This window comes from Oryx dammah, unplaced genomic scaffold (assembly GCF_014754425.2).
Source record: "Oryx dammah isolate SB20612 unplaced genomic scaffold, SCBI_Odam_1.1 HiC_scaffold_28, whole genome shotgun sequence".
Lineage (NCBI taxonomy): Eukaryota > Metazoa > Chordata > Mammalia > Artiodactyla > Bovidae > Oryx > Oryx dammah.
Genome location: NW_024070212.1, coordinates 3,321,253 through 3,347,280, shown reverse-complemented (window position 1 = coordinate 3,347,280; position 26,028 = coordinate 3,321,253). Strand labels below are relative to the sequence as shown.

At 43.4% G+C, this 26,028-nt stretch overlaps 1 pseudogene; it reads left to right on the top strand.

Moving 5' to 3' along the window:
• The first annotated feature begins 10,854 nt into the window (after positions 1-10,854).
• On the top strand, positions 10,855-11,548 carry LOC120855502 (annotated as a pseudogene).
• The last annotated feature ends 14,480 nt before the right edge of the window (positions 11,549-26,028 follow it).

Genomic DNA, 26,028 nt, shown 5'->3' with positions numbered 1-26,028 from the left:
TTAGACTGTGTGGATCACAATAAACTCGAAAATTCTGGAAGAGATGGGAATACCAGACCACCTAACCTGCCTCTTGAGAAATCTGTATGCAGGTCAGGAAGCAACAGTTAGAACTGGACATGGAACAACAGACTGGTTCCAAATAGGAAAAGGAGTACATCAAGGCTGTATATTGTCACCTTGCTTATTTAACTTATATGCAGAGTACATCATGAGAAATGCTGGACTGGAAGAAACACAAACTGGAATCAAGATTGCCGGGAGAAATATCAATAATCTCAGATATGCAGATGACACCACCCTTATGGCAGAAAGTGAAGAGGAACTAAAAAGCCTTTTGATGAAAGTGAAAGAGGAGAGCAAAAAATTTGGCTTAAAGCTCAACATTCAGAAAACGAAGATCATGGCATCTGGTCCCATCACTTCATGGGAAATAGATGGGGAAACAGCGGAAACAGTGTCAGACTTTATTTTGGGAGGCTTCAAAATTACTGCAGATGGTGACTGTAGCCATGAAATTAAAAGACGCTTACTCCTTGGAAGAAAAGTTATGACCAATCTAGATAGTATATTCAAAAGCAGAGACATTACTTTGCCGCCTAAGGTCCATCTAGTCAAGGCTATGGTTTTTCCTGTGGTCATATATGGATGTGAGAGTTGGACAGTGAAGAAAGCTGAGTGCCAAAGAATTGATGCTTTTGAACTGTGGTGTTGAGAAGACTCTTGAGAGTCCCTTGGACTGCAAGATCCAACCAGTCCATTCTAAAGGAGATCAACCCTGGGATTTCTTTGGAAGGAATGATGCTAAAGCTGAAACTCCAGTACTTTGGCCACCTGATGTGAAGAGTTGACTCACTGGAAAAGACTCTGATGCTGGGAGGGATTGGGGGCAGGAGCAAAACGGGACGACAGAGGATGAGATGGCTGGATGGCATTACGGACTCAACGGATGTGAGTCTGAGTGAACTCCGGGAGATGGTGATGGACAGGGAGGCCTGGCGTGCTGCGATTCATGGGGTCACAAAGAGTCGGACACGACTGAGCGACTGAACTGAACTGAACTGATACGTGTATTTCTCCAAGGACTCCCTTGGTCTATGAGATATTAGAGCCTGTGAAGAGATCTCATTGAGTCCTGATTCAGAGTCATGAGAGCAAAGTCTGAGTAGGGCAGAACCTTGAAAGTGAAAGTGTTAACCACTCAGCTGTGTCTCGCTCCTTGTCACCCCGTGGACTGTAGCCTACCAGGCTCCTCTGTCCATGAAATTCTCCAGACAAGAATATTGGAATGGTTTGCCATTTCCTTCTTGAGAGGATCTTCCTGAACCAAGGATTGAACCTAGGTCTCTTGCACTGCAGGCAGATTCTTTACCCTCTGAGCCACCAGGGAAGACAGAACCTTGAAAATGGTCTAATCTACCCTCTACCTGTGTATCTAGCCTCCTGTTTCCTCAGCCACATTGATTCTCTTTTGCACATACTGCAAGCAGGGTTGTTACTTCTAGCACTTTTATGCTCTAACAGTTATAAAAAGTTCACCTTTGAATCTTGCCCTCTCTCTGGCAGTCCCTGTGTTAGACAAGCCAGGAGGCTGGGTCCAGTTCCATTCTTCTCAATTCACCATTTCTCTGCCTTGCCCTCTATTGGTTATGCTCTGATCATGCTGTGAGTTACAATTTTTTCAGATGCCTTCAACATGCAGCCACTTTACAGACTAGAAGCTGCTAATGCTGTTTCATTTATCATGTTTTCCGGCATATTGCATTAATCTTAAATATCCAGCTTAATGCACACAAGAACACCCTCTCTGAATATAGGAGAGCTGGTCTACAAAAGCCCATAAAATAAGCATCCTCCTAGCTTCCAAAGGAATGAAAAACCACAAGAATAAATTGGAAGAGAAACCAAGCAAGCTGTTTTTTATTTTCTAGAGGAAGGAAGAAATTATTCAGCCTGACTCAGGCCTCTTTCAGGCACCTCACACATTATTATCGCTGAACATTTGTTATTATTTATTATTATGTTTTCTTAACAATCAGGTAATCTGAGATGGACCTTTTCTTCCCTAAAAGGAATAAAGAATATTTCCAGGTCTATTTCTGCATCCTAAATGGTATCTTTACCTTACTAGCTGAAGGATCATTTTTTTCCTCTGAGAAGAAGGCAGGAGGCAGAGTGCCTGTCTAGAAAGTGACAAATCAGACATGACATACATACAGACCCATTACTTCTGTCATATTTCTCCTGTTAACTTTTCTCAGCAATTAAGGTTTCCATGAGCCTCCCACTCCTTTTCAAATCCTGCTCGTGAGGCAGTTGTAATTAAATCCCTTGATTTCCCAATGCTTTTTTATAAAGTAACTTTATATTAGAAAAGTTCTCTTTTAAATTTCCCCAGACACCCTTTCCTGACTCAGACTGTGATGGGCCACAAAAACCTCTTCCTCCTTCTCTTTCGTGTCTAAATTCAGGTCAAGCATTGTCTCCTCCAGGAAGTCTTCCTTGATAACCTAACCCAGCCTCATTTTAAGGCTCTTTCTCTGGACTCCCATGCCCCCCTATACTTGCCACTATCATAATATTTACTACACTGTCTTACAGTCTTCAATGTCCTTATTGTCTCCCACACTTTGCAGTCATGGAGCTAGTTTTGGCAGTAGAATTCTAGAGTAGGAACACTGACCAGTTGTTTATCAACCCTCACAGCAACTATTTTGTTCCCCTCTGAAAGTATTCTCAACGTGGTAAGCCTAAACCCAGCATTGCCTTTGTTTCTGCCTTATTTGCATCACAGCGAGAATAAGATTGTGATGCTTTACCTGGAAATGAGCTTCATGGGATCTTCTGAAATCATCATATTATCAAATAAACTTTGGTACCACATTTGTACTGGGCACTGTGGTGGGTGATCGGGGGAAGGTGATGTATGGATGTGAGAGTTGGACTGTGAAGAAAGCTGAGCGCTGAAGAATGTATGCTTTTGAACTGTGGTGTTGAAGAAGACTCTTGAGAGTCCCTTGGACTGCAAGGAGATCCAACCAGTCCATTCTGAAGGAGATCAGTCCTGGGTGTTCTTTGGAAGGAATGATGCTAAAGCTGACACTCCAGTTTTTTGGCCACCTCATGAGAAGAGTTGACTCATTGGAAAAGACTCTGATGCTGGGAGGGGTTGGGGGCAGGAGGAGAAGGGAACGACCGAGGATGACATGGCTGGATGGCATCACTGACTCGATGAACATGAATTTGAGTGAACTCCAGGAGATGGTGATGGATAGGGAGGCCTGGCGTGCTGCGATTCATGGGGTCACAAAGAGTCAGGCACGGCTGAGCGACTGAACTGAACTGAACTGAATAAGGAAATACAAAACTAGGTCTCAGACAACCAGAAATATATTATCTACTTGGAGATATAAGTATATGTACATAAAACACTAATTAACATGAGGGTAAATGAGTGCCAAATAAGTCACATAGATACAATAGCTAAGGGAGAAATTCAGATAGAAGGAGATTACTGGAATAAGGGGGGCTGCCCTGGTGGCTCAGTGGTAAAGAATTCACCTGCCAAGCAGGAGACACAGGTTCGATCCCTGGGTTGGGAAGATTGCCTGGAGAAGGAAATGGCAACCCACTCCAGTATTCTTGCCAAGGAAATCCCATGGACAAAGGAGCCTGGCTGGCTACAGCCCATTGGGTCACAAGAGTCAGATACAACTTAGCAACTAAACAACAACAACTGGAAAGGGAGGAAAGTTGGAAGTTTTCAACGCAGCTTTACAAAAGAAGCTATAATTGGGTCTTGAAGGAACAGCATAAATGCAGGCACAGGGGTGGAATCTGCACTATTTAGATTTAGACAATAATAAATAGACTTTTTTGGCTAGTATAAAGGCCTTGTGATGAGCAACAATGCAACATTAGGTTCCAAAGCCAGATCATATTATTTTCATTTTTCCCCCACTAAAAGAACTGTCCAAGTCACCTACTTTTAAGAGGCCCCATCAAATCCGTGTCCTGAACAGGAAATGTGTATTTAGCAGGCTGCACATTATTACATAACTCAGCCACCACCAATGACTCTTCAAGAGCACCATGTTAACTCTTGGTTAACCAAAAGCTATTTTTCTAGTCTGTGCTCTACCTAATTCAACCAACCAGTAGAGATTGCACACCCACTAAGTTCTACTTTCTGAACTGAACTCCCTAAACTACTAAAAAATGAAGGAGATAGAATTCCTAATTTCAAAGAACATATTTTTGTCTTATTTTTCTTTTTCCATACTTGTCTATCTTCCACCATTTCTTACAGATAGTATTCTTTTAGGCATTTCATCAAATTTCAGACTTTCTGCAGCCCTTCCCCGTTAAACACATTGTAATTACACTGGTAGATTTTAAAAGAGAGGAAGGAAGAAAACAAGAAATGCTTTGGCTTTGGAAATGAAATGGTTACATTCAGAGAGTCTTCTTTATAATACTAGATCTATAGCTATTCTCTCCTCAGTGGTTAAGAATTGGCTCTATCTGCCAGAAAACTTTTTTTTTTTTTGCATCTCTCTCTGATGAGAAATAAGACATCTCTCTTGTTGTCTAAATGAAGAATTGAAATTGTGGCCAGGCCAAGATAACAGTGTCCAACTCATCCTTCTGAGCTTAACTTCTTCTAGCCCCTGAGCCAGCTCCAAGGCAGCATAGCATGCCTGGAAAACTCTCCTTTTCACCACGCCAAGCCATGTGTCTCTTATCGTTTAAGGAATTCCTCAAATTCCACCCTCTCTGTGGTCCTTAAGACTTCAAGAATGACCAAGTGCTTCCCATCAACAGAAACTGCCTATTCATGCAAGCCATTGGCCACTTTCCCTGACTGATCACCCCTCCAATCCCAGCCCTTCCCACCTCATCCCTAAACATATGTGCCCTTGAACTGGCCTGTCTAGAAACAGCCTACATTTGAACTCATCTGTGGCTTCATGAAACCTTTCTGTGGGTCTAAGTAGTCCTAGATTTGTTGGGATGTAGGGAGCTAGCCCTGTGGGGGGTTGTTTTCAAAGGGCATTGGGAGAAGACTACACCAAACAAGCAAGCACCCATTCACACATTATTTTCTTATAACAACTAGAAAAAATAGCCTTTCTATAGTATTTATAAAATGCTTTCATATCTATGACCTTAGTTTTTGCTTCAACCTAACTCTTCAAGTTAGGATGTATCTTATCATCTCTTAATAAGGAAATGGAAGTTAAAAGAGGTTAAGAAGAAAAAACAGGTTTAAAAAAAAGAAAAAAAAAGAGGTTAAGTTATTTGCCTTTGATCAAGTAGTAAATGGTTTTAGGAAAACTATTTGGGACTAATATCATCTAGACCCTTCCCCTGACATCATAAAGCAAAATAAATCTCAGATGGATTAAAGAATTAAACATAAAAAAGTAAAACTATTAACAAAAAGAGAAAATGTAGTTCAAGATTTGCCTAATCCCTGGATGAAGAAAGATTTGTCAGGCATAAAAACACTGGAAGAGATGGCAAAAAGAAAAAATTTAATAGATCAGTCTACATAAAAATGTAAAACTTTTACTTGTCAAAAAATCAAATAAAAAAGCAAACAACAATCCGAGGGGAAATGGTCAGGCTGTCGTGGCACAACCTTGCTCAGTCTCAGCTGGAGTCACCTCAAAGTCCAGGAGGGACTTCCTGGTGGTCCAGTGCTTAAGAATCTGCCTGCCAGGGGACATGAGTTCAATCCCTGGTCCAGGAAGAGCCCAAACTAAGCCCAAAACCACAACTAGTGAGCCCACGTGCTGCAAGTACTGAAATCCATGTACCCTGGAGCCTGTGCTCCACAAAAAAGAAGGCACCACAATGAGAAGCCTGCACACTACAACCAGAGAGTAGCCCCAGCTCTCCACAACTAGAGAAAGACTCTGGAGCAGTGGAGATCCAGCACAGTACAAAATTTAATTAATTTTTTTAAAAAAAGAACACAAGAATGTTGACACAAATGCTGAGGCCAGCTCCAAAGGAGGTGATAGCTGGACGCCAGGTCTCTCACATCTGCACAGAAAAAAGACTGGAAATGCACTAAAACGTTGACAGTAGTTATGGAATTGTACATCATTTTTGTTTTCTTCTTTATCTTTTCCATATCTTCCATAATTTGGCAAAAAAAAAAAAACAATAATCAGGGGGAAGAAAAGGTGCTATATTCGGGAAAATAGGGCTTTTTGTTTTAAAATGAGGATTATCAAGGGATTTCCGTTTTCCTTGATCTCTTGTTCCTATCGCCACACATCTTTTGAAGGTGATAGTCTAATATATCCATAGTTTGCCTGGAGACATTTGTGTCAGGACAAGACCAAGCTTTAAATTACACACGTATACACATAGCAGTGTCTTCGGTTCACTGTCTGAGGTCTTTGTTTCTTTCAAGGTTTCTATGAAGTTCCAATTTCTCTCTTGAAACAACTACGTTGGGAGGAAGATAAAGAACTTGGGGCTGAGGGGCAAAGGTGTTCACAATTACAGTCTGCTGTATGCAGGGCTGGGGCAGGGGTTCCCAGCACTAGCGCCGCGTGTCTGGGGTAGGTCGTATCATGGCCACTCTACAAAAACCAAGGCTCAGAGTCCAGTCTATGACCACACAGCTAGCGACAGCTGAAGATGGGATTCACTCCAGGTCTGGCCCCAAATCTCTGCTCATTCGCCTACACCTCACTCCCTTCAATCAAGGTATATCTGTATTCTGCAGCTCAGCAAGTCTGGGGGAACTGAGCACTGGAAATGCCTTGGCAGGCAATTTGGAATTCTGTTGAGAGCGGGCTGAGAGTCAAGGGATTGTCTTCTAAGAATGACCACAGACAAGGTGCCAGATGACTTTGGACAAATCTGTCTTCCTGCCCATAGAAGGAGTAGTTGGAAATAGTAGTTTCAAGAAGGCTTTGCTGTTCCTCACCTCTGGCTCCCTTAATATTCATTTCTCTATGTGTGAGTGGTGTGTCAGCAAGCCAAGGCTACTCATCGTGCTGCAGGGGGAAACAGAGGGCTTGAAACAGTTCCCTGTGAGTGCCTCAGGAAAAACTGCCAATAAAGTCAACCACACGCCAGCAAAAGAATAGTAACAATCCAGATACCAATGGACAGAGGACTAGTTAAATAAGTGATGTTATAGCCATACAATGGCATGCAATGCAAATATGAAAAAGAATTGGGGGAGTTATCTAGCACTTTCTATGCTGGGCTGCCAAAATGCCAGACTCATGTTTTTCTCCTTCCTCCCTGGTTATCCCATTTCAGTCTCTGTAGCTGGTGTAGCTGGCCTCCCCTCTTCCCAACCTCTAAATATTAGGGCAACCCAAAAATCAGTTTCAGCTTTCTCTTTACATTCTCTGAATTCAATCCCTGATGGCTATCTGGGCCCAAAGTTTAAAATATCCAATGACACCCAAATTTCTATCTCCAGCCCTAACCTAAGCTGTGCCCCCCAGACTCATACATCCTACTTGGATAGAAAATAGCCACCCTGAGTATAGCCCTCCTAAGCCAGAAAATGGCAGTCTCCACCTTACTGGCCCCTTTACCCCCATGTCCCTCATTTTAGTAAATGGAGAACGTTCACCCAGTCGCTCAGGTCACTTTGATTGCTTTCTCTCCCACCTCATATTCTGCAGGCTCTACTCTCAAAATATAAATCTACTATTACCACCCTAGCCCAAGCCACTGTCACCTGCTTCCTGATTATAGCAACAGCCACCTGGTCTTCATCAATTCCACTCCTGCCCCTTGACAGTCTGTTCACCACACAGAAGGCAGAGGATCTTTTTAAAACATACCAGCTATTCTCCCCACCCCCCAAACCACCCAGTGGATTTATATATCCCTTAGGACCTCGTGGGCTGCGTCCCTGACGGCCTCTGTGACCTTTTTTGGCCATCGCACCCCCATCTCACTCTGTCCCAGCCACAGCAGCCTCCTCCTGTCCCTCTAACAAACTAGACACATGTTCATCCTCTTCCTTTGTATATTTCTGCCCACCTGGCAAGCTTGGCATGGTATGCCTCTCTTTTATGTCATCTCCCCAGACTGGCCTTCTTATCTAAAAGAGACCCTAGCAAATCTATCCTTATACTGCTTTTATTTTCCTTCACAGCACTTCTCCCTACCTGACCTCATATTACATAATTACTGTTTACTTGTACATCTCCTGGTATTGTCAATAGAATGTCAAGGAGAGTGGAGATCTTGCCGTGCTTTTCTACTGCTATATATTCAGGGCCTAGAACAGTCTGCACCTCAGAAGACACTCAAAGTTATGTCTAAATAATTAATGAATGTCTGCGTGCCAGGCTACGGTCCAAAGGGTTGCAAGAGGCAGACATGACTGAGCGACTAAGCACGCACATGCTGTGACAGGACCATCTCTAGCATGTACGTTACATAAAGCCAAGTGAGGATGACACCCAGAGTACTTCTAGAAGGACACACAAATTGTAAAAGATGATTGTCTCTGTGAATGAAGACCGAAGGTCAAGAGCAGAAAGGAAATGCATTTTTCAGTGATAATTATTGGACTGTCTGAATTATTTCCCATGTACATGAGCTACCTTCTCAATGGAAAAAAGGAAAATCCCCTTGTGTCCGGCCACTTATTGCTCTAAGTGGACATGTTTTTTGATAGGACACTGCAGCCTCCCTTGTTGTCCTACCAGGGTCCTCAAACACCTCCAGTTTACCTTGATTTCTCCAAATGGACCACCACACCCTCCAAGTTTTGTTTTAGTTTAGTTCTGTTTTGCAGTGGGAGGTTCCCTGACACAAGACCAGAGACCAGAATGTGATCTCACACACATACACTATTCTGACGGGCTCCACTCTCCTCCCAGGGACTCTCAGAGCTCTGCTGCGTGCAAATTACACATCCCCTGCTCTCCCAGTGGCTCCTGGCTGTCCCACACCTCGAGACTGCCAATTCTAGACTGCACCAGCCTCAGAATCACATGTTGTCAGCTTGGACCACACTACTTGTAAAGGACAGCTGGGATGCGTCTTTCAGTAGGAAGGGAAGGGGCTGTTTCCTGCCCTGATGCGTGTTCCCGGCCTAGGTCCACAGAACCTGAGACCTGAGCCCAGAGTGCCTGCATTTCTCAGATGATCAAACCAAAGCCTAGAGTGTGGCACTTGCCCAAGATTGCATGGTGAGTTAATGAAGCACCAGGACTAAATTCAGGTCCCAAATTCCCAGTTCTAAGCTCTTTCCAGTCAGATTGCCATCAGGGTGGATCCCAGTTAGACTACCCCTCAGCTCCGCGCTTGGCTTTTAGGGGAATTGAAAGATGGGGAGGGAGGAGAGCACAGCCTCATCCAGAGCAGCTCCAGGAGGCTCTGAAGGAGCACTGACCTCTCATGGATTTTACCAGGGCTGGGGGCCAGCTCCTGAACACACTTAGGCCTTACAGGGACGTGTTAGTAATTTCCTGTGACCTCAACCTCCTTCACAGACCACAATACACAAGTAGTATCCCTTTCAGTCTCCAAAATCAGGTAGACTTTAAGTTGACTGCAGAAACCTCTTACCTTTAAAGAGAGAAAGAAAATAAAGTATTGCAAAAGCAGAGGGTATTAAACAAAACTACTCTTTCTCCTGGTAATGCCTAATCAAAGAAGAGTGTTTAAGAAAACACCGAAGACATGGGATTCCATTTGTAATGGATTTATCCATCAGAGATTACACACTCACACGTGCTCTCATGGTCAAAATAAGTGATAAGCTTTGGGGGTTGCAGGTCTGCTAGGGAGAGAGTCAAGAAGCAGCTTCAGGTGTAGGCTTCATGTAATGCTTCCAAGAAAGTTAATTGTCAGGAGTTTCCCATCCAGTGTGGGGGGTGGTGATCTCAAACAACCCAGGGTCGTGTGCAAAGAGATCACCTGCATTTTATGTGCTCTGTGAGACTGTGCTGAAAGTCTGTAACCACCCAGCCTCCCAACACACACTTGGCCTGCTTATTTGGTCCCCTAGCCTTGTTTGCTAATCTTGCTGTGCTCAGAACCACAGATTATCTGAGCCTCTTCTCTCTGTGGGATGGCCTTAGCTGAGCAGTTCTTCTGGAATTATTCTGAGACTTGCTCTAACCTCTCAGTGTTAAACAGCTACTAATGACAAACTAAATTATAATGTACCAGCAAACTAGTAATTATTACTGCAAGTTCTATTTCTTTGGAGGAACTTACAAAATTATTGTATTATTGCCATCTTACAAAATTATTGTATTATTGTATTATTGCCACTTACAAAATTATTGTATTATTACAAAGTTATTGTATTTTTCTGTATTGCAATAGTACATTTTATCAATAACTAATAATAGCTCTAAAGTCAAACAAAAATAATAGCTACTATCTTTTCTGAACACTGTCCCATATATCAGGTACCCTATTAATTACATGGCTGAATACCTCAAAACGGCTGTAGGAATGGCTAAAGTATAATTATGCCCATTGTACAGATAACAAAACTGGCAAGCAGTTCAGTGAGCTGCCAATCATACAGCTAAGTGGTATCTGCTTGACTCCAAATTTCATGTTTTAACCACCACATTATATGACCTCCCATTACTAAGCATTTATAAGACACTATTAGCATCATAGAGCAAGTGATTCTTTGGTGACCTCTAAGTTTGACCTTTCTACCCATTAACCAAAGAAGTATCAGTGAACTGTAGTTTTAGCTTCCTGCTACTGCTGCCAATATGAAAAGATGATTTCCTTCCTCAGAACACTGTGGAACTATCATATGCAGCACTGCAGAAAAGACCAGGGTCACAGTCACTTCAAAAATCTTTATGGATCAGCTTTTACTGCTGAGCTGAGCGGGCTGGCGTCGGGCCTGCGGCAAGCGGAGCAGGTCTGCGGCTCTACGTGTTAAGTGTTGCAGCAACTCACTTTGCAGCAGGAGTTGGGGGGAGGAGGAGACAGCAAGGATAGGCTCAGGAGCAATGATGCCCAAAGAGGAACAAGTGCTGAAAAATCTCACCACGGAAAATGCCAATGAAGAAAATAAAAAAAAGGATGAAAAGAGCAAGTTGCTAATAAAGGAGAGCCTTAGGCCCTCTCCTTGGGAGCTGGTGAATATTGTATACCTAGAGGAAATCGCAGATGGTTCCGCGTTAGGCAGCCCATTCTACATGATAGATGGGACATGACTCAGAGGCTTGGAAAGCCACAGGCGAGGATGAGAGAAGAGAATATAGAAAGGATTGGGGAAGAGATGAGACAACTCTTGCAAAAGCTGAGGGAAAAGCAGTTGAGTCACAGTTTGCAGGCAGTTAGCACTGACCCCCCTCACCATGAACATAATGATGAGTTTTGCCTTATGCCTTAAATCCTGATGTTAATAGGGAGACACACTTGCTTCCTAAACTTACATGTTCATGATGTACCTTTATCATAAACCTTTTGAAGCCACTCATTTCTGGTGGGTCTCAGATTACCAGCTGCTAGTTGAATGTTTTGACCCAGTCTGTAAGATTTTGTTAACAGGACAATTTTACCTGTTTCATGGCAAGATGCTCACAGCAGGATCCTCTATGACCCACCTCCCAGAATATTGGAAATAAAAGCAAAAATAAACAAATGGGACCTAATTAAAATTAAAATCTTCTGTACAACAAAGGAAACTATAAGCAAGGTGAAAAGACAGCCTTCAGAATGGGAGAAAATAATAGCCAATGAAGCAACTGACAAAGAATTAATCTCAAAAATATATAAGCAACCCCTGCAGCTCAATTCTAGAAAAATAAATGACCCAGTCAAAAAATGGGCCAAAGAACTAAACAGACATTTCTCCAAAGAAGACATACAGATGGCTAACAAACACATGAAAAGATGCTCAACATCACTGATTATCAGAGAAACGCAAATCAAAACCACAATGAGGTACCATTTCATGCCAGTCAGAATGGGGCTGCTATCCAAAAGTCTACAAGCAACAGATGCTGGAGAGGGGTGTGGAGAAAAGGGAACCCTCTTACACTGTTGGTGGGAATGCAAACTAGTACAGCCACTATGGAGAACAGTGTGGAGATTCCTTAAAAAACTGGAAATAGAACTGCCATATGACCCAGCAATCCCACTGCTGGGCATACACACCAAGGAAACCAGAATTGAAAGAGACACGTGTACCCCAATGTTCATCGCAGCACTGTTTATAATAGCCAGGACATGGAAGCAACCTAGATGCCCATCAGCAGATGAATGGATAAGAAAGCTGTGGTACATATACACAATGGAGTATTACTCAGCCACTAAAAAGAATACATTTGAATCAGTCCTAAGGAGGTGGATGAAACTGGAGCCTATTATACAGAGTGAAGTAAGCCAGAAAGAAAAACACCAATATAGTATACTAACGCATATATATGGAATTTAGAAAGATGGTAACGATAACCCTGAATGCGAGACAGCAAAAGAGACACAGATGTATAGAACAGTCTTTTGGACTCTGTGGGAGAGGGTGAGGGTAGGATGATTTGGGAGAATGGTATTGAAACATGTATATTATCATATGTGAAATGAATCGCCAATCCAGGTTCGATGCATGATACAGGGTGCTTGGGGCTGGTGCACTGGGATGACCCAGAGGGATGGTACAGGGAGGGAGGTGGGAGGGGAGTTCAGGATGGGTAACACATGTACACCCATGGCGGAAACCAATACAATATTGTAAAGTAATTAGCCTCCAATTAAATAAATTTATATTAAAAAAAGATTTAAAAAATCTTTATGACCTCATAATGCTGCATATGAATTTCAATGCTAATTAATTAAATCCTAAATTTAAATCCGCAGCCCAGTGTCATGAACTTAAGTTCCTTCAACAAGTGTTGGGCACTACACGGATATATAAATATTTACGTAACGAATAGGTCCCTGGGTCCCAAGGAGCTCACAGTCTAGTGAGGAAATGCATAATTTTGGTGCATTATGATGAGAATTGTCATAAAGTGCAAAATTCAAGAAACTCTAGGGTAATTCCATCTGGAGGAATCCAAAGAGGTCTAGCATGTAAGCTAGAAGGAGGTAATTTGAACTGGGTTTTGAAGAGTGAACAGGAACTTGCAAAGCCAAGAGCATACACAAAAAAGAATCCAAAGAGTTAATAATGTAAAGAGACCAGGGAGCACTGTGTCAGCTGTTGCCAGCAAGCACCTAAGGGTCTAGCAGTAGCAAACGAGTTTGGGAAGGAGGTTGGCTCAGATCCTAGAAGGTCTGGACTCACACGTGTTAGGAAGATTGACCGTCATCTGCCCACAGGACGATGGTGAGCTGTTAAAAGTTTCTGAGCGGAGGAGTAGAGCAATTAGAACAGTGTCCTGACAAAGAAAGATCACTCTGGAGGCTTTGCGGCCAACAGATTAATAGGTATCTGGGTCTGAGTAGATTTGATGGTCCTGAATATTTAATTAAATGAATTTCCTAAACATGAAAAGTATGATACATTTTAATGTGTTTTTGTCTCTCTCTCTCTCTCTATGGCAACTAATCTTAATTATCTTAGAACTCCTAGGTCAAGAAGATATCTCACCTGTTTATCTTCAGAGGGAACAAACCAAGGGTTTACTCTGAGTATTAAATGTCCATTTTTATAGGTTTAGGATTTAATTAAATAGCATTGAAATTCATATGCAGGTTATTGAAAGTGAAAGTACCTGGAAATGATAGAGGGGAAAATATTTAAAAGTTGCCACATTGAAACAGTATTATTAAAAGAACAGAAAACTCTTGTTAAAAACCAACTCATTGTACCCTGGTGTCTTAATCTGTTCGGGTTGCTATAAAAGAATTTGCTACAGACCGAGTGTCTTACAATAGGGATTTATTGCTCATATTCTAAAGGCTGGAAGTCCAAGATCAAGATGCTAGAATATTTGAACAAGGGCCCTCTTCCAGGCTTCAAGCTTCCTACATCCACACATGGTGGAAGGGGCCTCTTTTATAAGGTATTAATTCCATTCATGAGGGCTCCACCCACATTACCTAATCACCTTCCAAAGTCCCTGCCTCCTATTATAATCACATTGGTCTTTAGGCTTTAACCATAGCACCTGGATTGCATTTGGTACAGGTAAATTCATGTCCTTTGGGATCTTACAGCATCTTTCCCCATTAGAAAGAAAGTCTGTGAAGGAAATATGATCCAACCTCTACCTGCCGGTCCCTCCACGCCTGCTCCCACTCACCCCTTCTCCCCCGCCACATACAGGGTCATACACCCAACACACGTTATAATCCCATCCACCACTGTGATTTAGCTAAATCCAAAAGTTTAAAGAAGTCATCCCAAAGCAAAATAAATTGTGGGAATCATCCAGGACAGCAGACAGGTGGAAGAGGAAGAAATCTCAGTAGAGTCTAGCAAAAGGAGTGGAGCCTGCCTCCCAGGTGACTCTGTGGTAAAGAGCCTGCCTGCCAGTGCAGGGGACACAGGAGATGGGGAAAGATCCCCCGGAGGAGGAGATGACAACCCATTCCAGTGTTCTTGCCTGGAAAAGCCCATGGACAGAGAAACCTGGTGGGCTGTAGTCCATGGGATTGCAAAAAGTAGGACACAACTGAGCAACTGAACACTGCATTATGTACAGCAGGATATGCAACCGATTGTCATCAATTCATTCAGGAATCAGCGCACGTGGCACCTGCCCAGCTCTGGCCCGGGCACTGGGAATGCTAAGAGGAACAGCTGTCTGTCTCTTCTGATGCGTGCTGCAATTCCGTAATGGCTTAAGCATTCAGAGGAGGGAAGCTGAGGCTCAGAGATGCCAGTGCACTTCAAGACCAAGGATCCCAGCTTGGGAGTGGAAGGCAGGGGTGGCGGCAACAAGGCAGAAGACCAGAGTGAAAGCTGCACGCGGAGCCACTAAGTCTGAGCACCATGTCAGGAGAACACATGTCACAGAAGGAGCTCCCAGGCTAGGGGCCAAATTTACACACAGGGACCCCAGACGAGGGGGAAGAGCGCTGTCTAAGCAAGAAGCCACACAAACCATTATGTTCCCCAAAGACCAACTTCACACTAAAAGCACGTATAGATGAGTAAGTGATAGATAGACAGACAGACAGATAGATAGGCAGATAAATTGAAAAGGACTGAGTTCTTAGCTGCGGTAAAGAGGTTTAGGAGTCAGTGGGCATAGTGGTAAACTATGTAGCCTCTGGAAACACAATGACCTCAAATCCCATCTCTACTACCTAATAACTGCAAGCAGGTTACTTAATCTTGCCATGTGTTAACAGTACTTATCTCAAGGACTTGTGAGAATTACAAGAAATAATGCATTTCCTGTGCTTCATATATTCCTGGCACTCAGTGAGAATCAGTAAAAGTGAGTTAGGCCACTTCAAATTCAACAAGCCCAAAAATGAAATCATTGGTTGTTTTTACAACCAGTTCCTTCTGCACCTGGATTCGCCAAAATCAGGAGCCATTCTCAATTCCATCTCTCATAACTTTCCCCTTTCTCCACGATCTTCATCAACACAGCCAACATGTTGAATGAATTTCTATGTTCAGTGAATATGTTCATATTTCTGTGATGCCAAGTGCCATAGAAAATCTTTAACTGAGCAGAGAATCCCTTATGAGGAAGGTACTGTCATCATGTCCATTTTGCATTTGGGGAAATTGAGACTTAGATTAAGAAACTTGTCCATGGTCATACAGCTGGCTCCATTAGACTAATTTCAATATGCTTAAACATTGCACTGTATTGCTGGAACCAGATACAGCAGATTCCAGGTTCTGGGAAAAACATCTCAGGCAAACATCTTACTGTTCAGGCCATGTGCTCCTTGGGACATGTGCAAGCCTTAAAACGACCTTGCTTGGTAAAGATTCACCCATATTTCTCCAAGGCAGCTTGAGGATCCAAATCTGTCTGCTTTGTGCTCGTGGTGGGCGTTCCATTTCTTCTGTTGTATGCAAAATGAATGTTCACAACTATCTGAAAAGGCTACTAAAATTCCCCTCCCTTAATCTCTGGAGCAGCGAGCGGTGGCTGCACAGTGCTGGAGCCCTGAGTGGCTGAGAGGAGCTACCCCATGTCCAAGGTCAGTGGCGGCTGTGAGGAGATACCAGGAGCCATTCTGGACCAGAAGGTCCAAGGTAAGAGAAACCCCAGCAAGACAGTAGGCACTGAGAGAGGGCATCAGAGGGCAGACAGACTGAAGCCACAATCACAGAAAACTACCCAATCTGATCACATGGACCACAGCCTTGTCTAACTCAATGAAACTAAGCCATACCCCGTGGGGCCACCCAAGACAGGCGGGTCATGGTGGAGAGGCCTGACAGAATGTGGTCCACTGGAGAAGGGAATGGCAAACCGCTTCAGTATTCTTGCCTTGAGAACCCCATGAACAGTATGAAAAGGCAAAATGATAAGATACTGAAAGAGGAACTCCACAGGTCAGTAGGTACCCAATATGCTACTGGAGATCAGTGGAGAAATAACTCCAGAAAGAATGAAGGGATGGAGCCAAAGCAAAAACAATACCCAGCTGTGGATGTGACTGGTGATAGAAGCAAGGTCCGATGCTGTAAAGAGCAATATTACATAGGAACCTGGAATGTTAGGTCCATGAATCAAGGCAAATTGGAAGTGGTCAAATAGGAGATGGTAAGAGTGAACATCGACATTCTAGGAATCAGTGAGCTAAAATGGACTGGAATGGGTGAATTTAACTCAGATGACCATTATATCTACTACTGTGGGCAGGAATCCCTTAGAAGAAATGGAACAGCCATCATGGTCAACAAAAGAGTCTGAAATGCAGTACTTGGATGCAATCTCAAAAACGACAGAATGATCTCTGTTCATTTCCAAGGCAAACCATTCAATATCATGGTAATCCAAGTCTCGTCTATGGGGTCACACAGAGTTGGACACGACTGAAGCGACTTACCAGCAGCAGCAGCAGCAGCAGCCAGTCTATGCCCCAACCGGTAAATGCTGAAGAAGTTGAAGTTGAACGGTTTTATGAAGACCTACAAGACCTTTTAGAACTAACACCAAAAAAAGATGTCCTTGTCATTATAGGAGACTGGAATGCAAAAGTAGGAAGTCAAGAAACACCCGAGGAACATGCAACTTTGGCCTTGGAATACGGAATGAAGCAGGCCAAAGGCTAATAGAGTTTTGCCAAGAGAACGCACTGGTCATAGCAAACACCCTCTCCCAACAACACAAGAGAAGACTCTACACATGGACATCACCAGATGGCTAACACTGAAATCAGATTGTTTATATTCTTTGCAATCGAAGTTAGAGAAGCTCTATACAGTCAGCAAAAGCAAGATCAGGAGCAGACTGTGGCTCAGATCATGAACTCCTTATTGCCGAATTCAGACTTAAACTGAAGAAATTAGGGAAAACAACTAGACCATTCAGGTATGACCTAAATCAAATCCCTTATGATTATACAGTGGAAGTGAGAAATAGATTTAAGGGACTAGATCTGATAGAGTGCCTGATGAACTATGGACAGGGGTTCATGACCAGGAGACAGGAATCAAGACCATCTCCAAGAAAAAGAAATGTAAAAAAAGCAAAATGGCTGTCTGAGGAGGCCTTACAATTAGCTGTGAAAAGAAGAAAAGAGTAAAGCAAAGGAGAAAAGGAAAGATATACCCATTTGAATGCAGAGTTCCAAAGAATAGCAAGGAGGGATGAGAAAGCCTTCCTCAGTGATCAGTGTAAAGAAATAGAGGAAAACAATAGAATGGGAAAGACTTGAGATCTCTTCAAGAAAATTAGAGATACCAAGGGAACATTTCATGCAAAGATGGGCTCGATAAAGGACAAAAATGGTATGGACCAAACAGAAGCAGAAGATATTAAGAAGAGGTGGGAAGAATACACAGAAGAACTGTACAAAAAATCTTCAAGACCCAGATAATCATGAGGTGTGATCACTCATCTAGAGCCAGACATCCTGGAATGTGAAGTCAAGTGGACCTTAGGAAGCATCACTATGAACAAAGCTAGTGGAGGTGATGGAACTCCAGTTGAGCTGTTTCAAATCCTGAAAGATGATGCTGTGAAAGTGCTGCACTCAATAAGCCAGCAAATTTGGAAAACTCAGCAGTGGCCACAGGACTGGAAAAGGTCAGTTTTCATTCCAATCCCAAAGAAAGGCAATGCGAAAGAATGCTCAAACTACCACACAATTGCACTCATCTCACATGCTAGTAAAGTAATGCTCAAAATTCTCCAAGCCAAGCTTCAGCAATACATGAACCATGAACTTCCAGATGTTCAAGTTGGTTTTAGAAAAGGCAGAGGAACCAGAGATCAAATTGCCAACATTTGCTGGATCATGGAAAAGGCAAGAGAGTTCCAGAAAAACATCTATTTCTGCTTCACTGACTATGCCAAAGCCTTTGACCGTGTGGATCACAATAAACTGTGGAAAATTCTGAAAGAGACGGGAGTACCAGACCACCTGACCTGCCTCGTGAGAAATCTGTATGCAGGTCAGGAAGCAACAGTTAGAACTGGACATGGAACAACAGACTGGTTCCAAATAAGAAAAGGAGGATGTCAAGGCTGTATATTGTCACCCTGCTTATTTAACTTCTATGCAGAGTACATCATGAGAATCACTGGGCTGGATGAAGCATAAGCTGGAATCAAGGTTGCTGGGAGAAATATCAATAACCTCAGATATGCAGATGACACCACCCTTATGGCAGAAAGCAAAGAAGAACTAAAGCCCCTCTTGATGAAAGTGAAAGAGGAGAGTGAAAAAGTTGGCTTAAAGCTCAACATTCAGAAAACTAAGATCATGACATCTGGTCCCATCACTTCATGGGAAATAGATGGGGAAACAGTGGCTGACTTTATTTTTCTGGACTCCAAAATCACTGCAGATGGTGATTGCAGCCATGAAATTAAAAGACACTTATTCCTTGGAAGGAAAGTTATGACCAACCTAGACAGCATATTAAAAAGCAGAGGCATTACTTTGCCAACAAAGATCTGTCTAGTCAAGGCTATTGTTTTTCCAGTAGTCATGTATGGATGTGAGAGTTGGACTGTGAAGAAAGCTGAACGCTGAAGAATTGATGCTTTTGAACTGTGGTGTTGGAGAAGACTCTTGAGAGTCCCTTGGACTGCAAGGAGGTCCAACCAGTCCATTCTAAAGGAGATGAGTCCTGAGTGTTCATTGGAAGGACTGATGTTGAAGCTGAAACTCCAATACTTTGGCCACCTGATGTGAAGAGCTGACTCATTTGAAAAGACCCTGATGCTGGGAAAGGCTGAGGGCAGGAGGAGAAGGGGACGACAGAGGATGACATGGCTGGATGGCATCACTGACTCAATGGACATGAGTTTGGGTAAACTCCGGGAGCTGGTGATGGACATGGAGACCTGGCGTGCTGCGTCCATGGGGTTGCAAAGAGTCAAACATGACTGAGGAACTGAACTGAACTGAACTGTATTGCCTCCCGCCCAGCCGGTCCCTAGATAAGCCCCATGGATTCTCCTTGTTTAGTTCCTCTTGGATCTATTTCTTGACACTGCCCTACAGCCACAGTGTGCTCTGCTGAAGCCAGGTAGTGCTGTGGGTTTTAGGAATGGAGGCATGGGAATGTTTAAATGCCAGCTGATGGAGACATTGACCAATGCTGAGTCTCTGAGCCTGAGAAACGGTGTTGCTGAGCCAGAAGCAGCCCCAGTGGAAAGGGTGGGCAGGGCACCGAGGCCAGGGAGGAGAAGAGTACATTATGTGTGAGGCACACGGGGCCTGAAGTGAGGGGGTGGGAGTGGAAATGAAAAGAAAGCCTGGATGCGACAGACATTACCTCACCAGCATAAATACTCCTGAGGCTAGAACATGGTTTAATAATTCTGTTACTAGGGCAACAGCAAAAGAATCTATCTCAGAAGGAACCCAGCGTGGACTGTTTCTGCACATGAGTGTGGCAGGTATAAGCTGGGAAAACAGAGATGAAGTCTAGTGGCCTGATAACACAGCAGGATGTATGGACTAGGATTTTCTCATAGGCATTTTCCTGACCTTTCATCCTCTACAGTTGGGAAGAAACATGTGAAGCAAGCTCTCCAGGAAGGAAGATAGCAAGGTCATGAAGCAGAGGCTATTTAAGCCCCATAACAGACTAGAGACTCTGCTCCTGAAACTTAGATTAATCCCCACCACAAAGTGGGGGGGCGATGCCTTGCCTGCATCTGCTGTTTTGGTAAACTGAGCATGACCCTGTGAGGCTCTGCTCATAGAAGCCTTTCTGTGTCCCCCATTCCTTGTTTGTAGGAGACAGACTTCAGGCTCCATGACCTTCCCTGACTCCAAAGGGCAGATTCAAACAGTTGCCAGTAAGGAAAGGGAGGGGCTGCAGAGGCAAGAGAGAAGTAGGCAAGAAACAATAGTGCAGCCTTGGGGCAGGGTCCTGGCTCCCCCTCAAGGGACGCACATAACAGTGTCTTTTGAGCTCTTTATAGAACTAAAAAGTGAAGTCGCTCAGTCGTGTCCAACTCTTTGCGACCCCATAGACTGTAGCGTACCAGGCTCCTCTGTCCATGGGATTTTCCAGGCAATAGTACTGGAGTGGATTGCCATTTCCTTCTCCAGGGGATCTTCTCAACCCAGGGCTTGAACCCAGGTCTCCCGCATTGTAGACAGATGCTTTACCATCTGAGCCACCAGGGAAGTCCTCACCAAATCCTCCCAGGTTGGGACACACAGCTTTTAGGGCAGGAGCCCGCTGTGTCCCCCTTTGACTGGCAAAGCAATAAAGATCTTTGCTACTTCACCCGACACTCTCTCTCTGAGGTTCAATTTGGCACCAGTGCACAGAGGCCAAGCTTTTGGCATCAACAAAAGCTCTCATGGAAAAGAGCTCAGGCCTGGCAATGGAGGCAAAAGCATTTATCGCAAAGTTAACCTGCTACTCAGCTATTTACTTCCTATGAATTGGTATCACTGGGACTATGGCCAGGCCTTAAAGGTCATCTTTTTCAGTCTGTCCAGGAAGTGAAATGCTAGGAGGACCCTGCCCATGGGAGTGGGTCTGTGAGCTCCAAAAGGAAGTACTAATGCTCCTTGCAAGACTCACAGTACAGTCGGCTTTCTTCCTATGGTCTCCCTGCTTCTCCCCCTCCCCTTTATCATCTGCCCTTGCAGAAACAGCATGATGAGATACTCATGACATTCCACTTAGCTCTGACAAGAACTTACAGACTTTGCAAAACAGTAGGAAAGCCTTGAGACTTAGAGACATTCTTGCCAGCCTCACTCAGGTTGAGTGCCATGCTTTTTAATTTCCAGGCCAAATACCAAGTTGATCACTCTACACAATATCAGGTAGAAAAGTTGGTAGCACTTGTGCTCAAAGTTTTTACCTCCCATATTACACATTTTCTTGAAAATCTGTCCACAAGGAATGCTGAAAATGAAATAGGACTCCCTTTCCTTCAGTCCTCCTCCTGACTTCCCATGAGCCTATGGGAAGTGTAGATTAAGAAGCCACTAAAGGCTTTCACTCTATTAGAATTTCAGTGTTGTTGTTATTGAGTCACTAAGCTGTGTCTGACTCTTCTGCAACCCTGTGGAATGTAGCCTGGCAGGTTCTTCTGTCCATGAGATTTCCCAGGCAAGAATCCTGAAGTGAGTTGCTATTTCCTTCTCTGCTATTTTCTTGGGATCTTCCCAACCCAGGGGTCAAACCCAAGTCTCCTGCCTTGGCAGGTGGATTCTTTACTTCTGAGCCACCAGGGAAGCCCACTAGAATTTCAGTATAAAATAGTAAAAAAAAAAAAAAAAAAAAGGCAGGCAAAGAGGTAGGGTTATCCACACTTGATTATGAAGAGATAGATTTCAACTAGATTGGTTTTGTACTATCAGAGGCTTCGATAAGTATTCATTGCCCAATGGCTTGTAGCATGTTCCACATTATATTCAAAGGGATTCCTTCTCATGAGAATAGCTATATGGGGAATTCGATTCACCTCAGGATTTAATGAGTCAGCTGCTGCAGGCTTTGTCACTCATTTTTTGAGTAAGCCTAGGCAAGCTTTTTTCCCCTTTTAGCATATTTGCCTGAGGGGGGAAAAATGTATACAAAACAATCTCAATCTTTCATATAAGAATTTAAAGAGAAAAATCATAGCCTTCTGAAAGACAAGAAACCCCAAAGCATATATAAATTCTATGGCAATAGTGGTTTTGATACTGTCTGAAGTCAAGGTACCATTTGGCGCTAGGAGGTGACGATTTATTCCATAGAGTCAGTAAAAACAATCATGAATATTTTGAGACATTTGTTCATGATGTAAATGTAAGTTTAGTAATTAAGGGCTTGTACTCAGAAGTAAAACTTTCTGAAACAAATTCCGCCTCCATCACTCACCACCTCTGTGACCTTAGACAAATGCTACCTCCTAGAGCTTCTTTCTGGAGAAGGAAACGGCAACCCACTCCAGTACTCTTGCCTAGAAAATCCCACGGAAGGAGGAGCTTGGTGCAAGCTACTGTCCATGGGGTCGCAAAGAGTTGGGCACGACTGAGCAGAAAAAGAGAGTGAAAGAGAGAGCTTCTTTGTCTTCATCTGTAAGATGTGGGTCATGCTGTGTGACTCACTGGGTTGCTGGGAGGATCACGTGCTTGACACAAGGGGATAATGAATGGTAGATACTGTATTATATTAAATCACATGCAATCTTTCTAAGAACCCCGGAAAAGCAATATTTGTCATCCCTATTTTATCAAAAAAGGAAACTAATACCCTAGAAACTAAGGTATTTGCACAAAATCATTCAATGAAGAGTCTTCTCATCTCAGAACTCACACTATACTACATTCAGTTGTCTCTCCCATGCTGAAATCTACAAAAAGATCCCATATTTTCCTCCCATATCAATGGGCTCAGGCAAATCACAATGTGAGTTTCAGGAAGAATGACTATCACACAAGACTAGCCTTGGGCAACAGTGTATAGATTTGTTACAAGCTGAAAATGTGATCCTAACCCTCCCAAAACAGTATGCAATTCTGAGGCTTCCCCTTGGATTCCTCTAGATAATGAATGCTGCAGAAGCGTGTAATGTGGAGAAAGCCTAAAAACAAAGGCATCCCTGGGGAACACAGCAATTGGAGTGATTTTCTCTGGCCTGGACTCTGTAAGGGTCCAAGCTCCTGAGTGGGAACTCAGGCAGCCTGAAGGGAAAAGACAAAAATAGTTCATACCAGCTGATACTAAAAACAGACCCAAGGCTCATTATAGATAGGTAGGTAGGTAGATAGATAGATAAATGTACATATTTGACCCTTAGGCCCCAGGCTTCCCAGCTTATCTTGGGAGTTTTTGTTTTTTTTTTCTTCCAGTCTGACTCATTAATTTTTTGTCTGCTTTCCATAGGATTTGCCCCAAGCCTCATACCCACCGAGATGAACTTGCTGAAAAGGGCTCAGATGATGTCCTAAGTCTGGAGTGAATTGAATAACATCAGCAGCTCCTACAGAAATGTCCTTGAAATTTTGACATTCTTCAGACCTCAGCTCACTAAATTTCCTGCCCAGGAAGCAGGGCAAAATACTAACTTGTGTGCCCCTAGATCCTAAACCCATGCAAGTACAAAATTGAACACATGAGCAGTTTTACCTTAATGGCATATGTATTATTTTCTGCTATTTTTCTCCTGAGCAAATTAACGTATGTCAAAGTTCAGCACTTGTACCCACGCCTCCAGGTGGAGTTATTTCCTGGCTACATGGACAGACTTTCTCATACCGTGCCAAGCACTGGGCGGTTGGTTGCTTGAACCTCTGTCCCTAGTGTGTGAGTCTTAAAACTCTTAAGCATCTGTCCTCTCCCTGCACAGGCTTGGTCTTTATAGAATTTCACATTTGGAAGGGCCCTTAAGAGACCATCCTGTCTTATTTCACAGAAAGGAGATCAAGGTCCTTGGAGTCACATAGTCATACTGCTTCACAGTGAGAGAAATCCAAGTGCCTCGGCTGAGTCCACGTTTCTCTATGTCACCCTGTTCTTTCCTTTTATAATTCCAAGGGCCTTTTGGAATGTGAGAGAGCTGTTTGGAGGCACATGAGTACCTAAACACAATCGCTAAGCTGGGAAGTCAGTGTCTGTAACAGATACAGCTAACAATAGGAGCCCGACTAAGATCAGTTGCAGTGAGAGAGACTGTACTGGTACCAGGGCTTCTCACTGTGGCCGCCTGATATTCCACCTGTGCTACTGGAAGGATGGCCACGCCTGCCGCCTAGGGGGCACAAGAGGGCTCGTAAAATAGCTGTTCATCCAAAGAACCACCTAGCTGCAGCGGGAGCTGCTCAAGTAGCTCGCTGAGAAGAGCAAATTCTGTCTTTGCAGCCTCCTGACATTGAACTTCATGGTGTGATTAGAAGGAATAAGAAGTCTTTTATCTTCGCCCCGAAATTCTTCTCTACTAGTTCACTGGGTGGTGCCTGAAACCTTTCCATTATGAAGGAGTTTGGAAGTCCTAAGGGAATATGGAAATGGCAACCCACTCCAGTGTTCTTGCCTGGAGAATCCCAGGGACAGGGGAGCCTGGTGGGCTGCCGTCTATAGGGTTACACAGAGTTGGACATGACTGAAGTGACTTAGCAGCAGCAGCAGCAGCAGCAGCAGCAGCAGCAGCAGCAGAAGGGAATATGGAAATTACCTTGTCCACCTTTCTGAATATACAGATGAGAAAAATAAAGCCCCAGAGACTTTACACAGTTCTACCCAGGGCAAACAGCCTCGTCCAGAATCTCTCGAAGCAGGATCCCTGAAAAAGTAGTTTAACAAGATGTTCCTTGAAAAAGGAATCTTTAAGTTTCTGAGATCAGGTAGTCTTGGAAAGACTACACTCTCAACTCCTTTGTCTCACTCAGGCATCCTCTATTTAACACTTATTTACTCAGTCTCAAAACAAAGGAAACATTTTAGGGATCTGGTCTAAGCGGGCAATGCTGAAACTAGCCTGTGGATACTTAGACTTCGGGACCAAAACACACACAGCTAGCTCAAGCCAAAAGACTATCCCTTGAGGTTAACCACTCATAAAACTTTGTTAAAATGGTAGTAGTCCAAAGAGAGACACAGCTGTTGTGTGTTGGTCAATAAACTGTTTTATTCATCTAAGGCTTTTCTAAGAGACAGCACTTGAATTGTATGGCCAAACGGGTAAGCCTGAGCCAGAGGCTACCGTCTTGAGACAGTGAATCTACACGAGGGGGGCTGAAATTCAATAGGGCAACCGGGAGACCCTGGTTCCCTGAGGAAGAGGAGTCTCAGAAAGAGAAAGTCACTGAAGAAGAGGTGGACGTCCCTCAGTATGTCACTCTTTGGACCCATTCACGTTGCTGCAAATGGCATTATTTCATTCTTTTTTATGACTAAGTCATATTCTGCCGTACATATGTACCACTTCTTTATCCATTCCCTTGTCGATGGACACTGAAGCTGCTTCCATGAACTGGCTAGGGTAAAGAGAGCTGCAATGAACACTGCCTGGTTTTCGAATTATGATTTTCTCTGGATATCTACCCAGGAGTGGAATTGCTGGATCTTATGGTAGCTTGGGAAACTGAGATTGACATATACACACTACTATATGTAAAATAGATAACTAATAAGGACCTACTATATGGCACAGGGAACTCTACTCTGTACACTGTAATGACATATAGGGGGAAAAAATCTAAAAATGGTGGATATATGTATAACTAATTCACTGTGCAGCACAGCAGAAACTAACACAAAACTGTAAATCAACTTTACTCCAATAAAAAGTTTTAAAATAAAAAATAAAAGCATTGAGAAGATTTTTTTAAAAAAGAAAGAAAGAATAGATGGAACATCAATAAAAACACTCCACTCACTGAGGCTTGATAGGCCACTCAGCGATTCTCCCATTAAGGAAACACAACACACAGCCCCAGCTGAAGAAAGCATCCCCACCACACACCACCATCGAGCTACACCTTTGCCCCAGC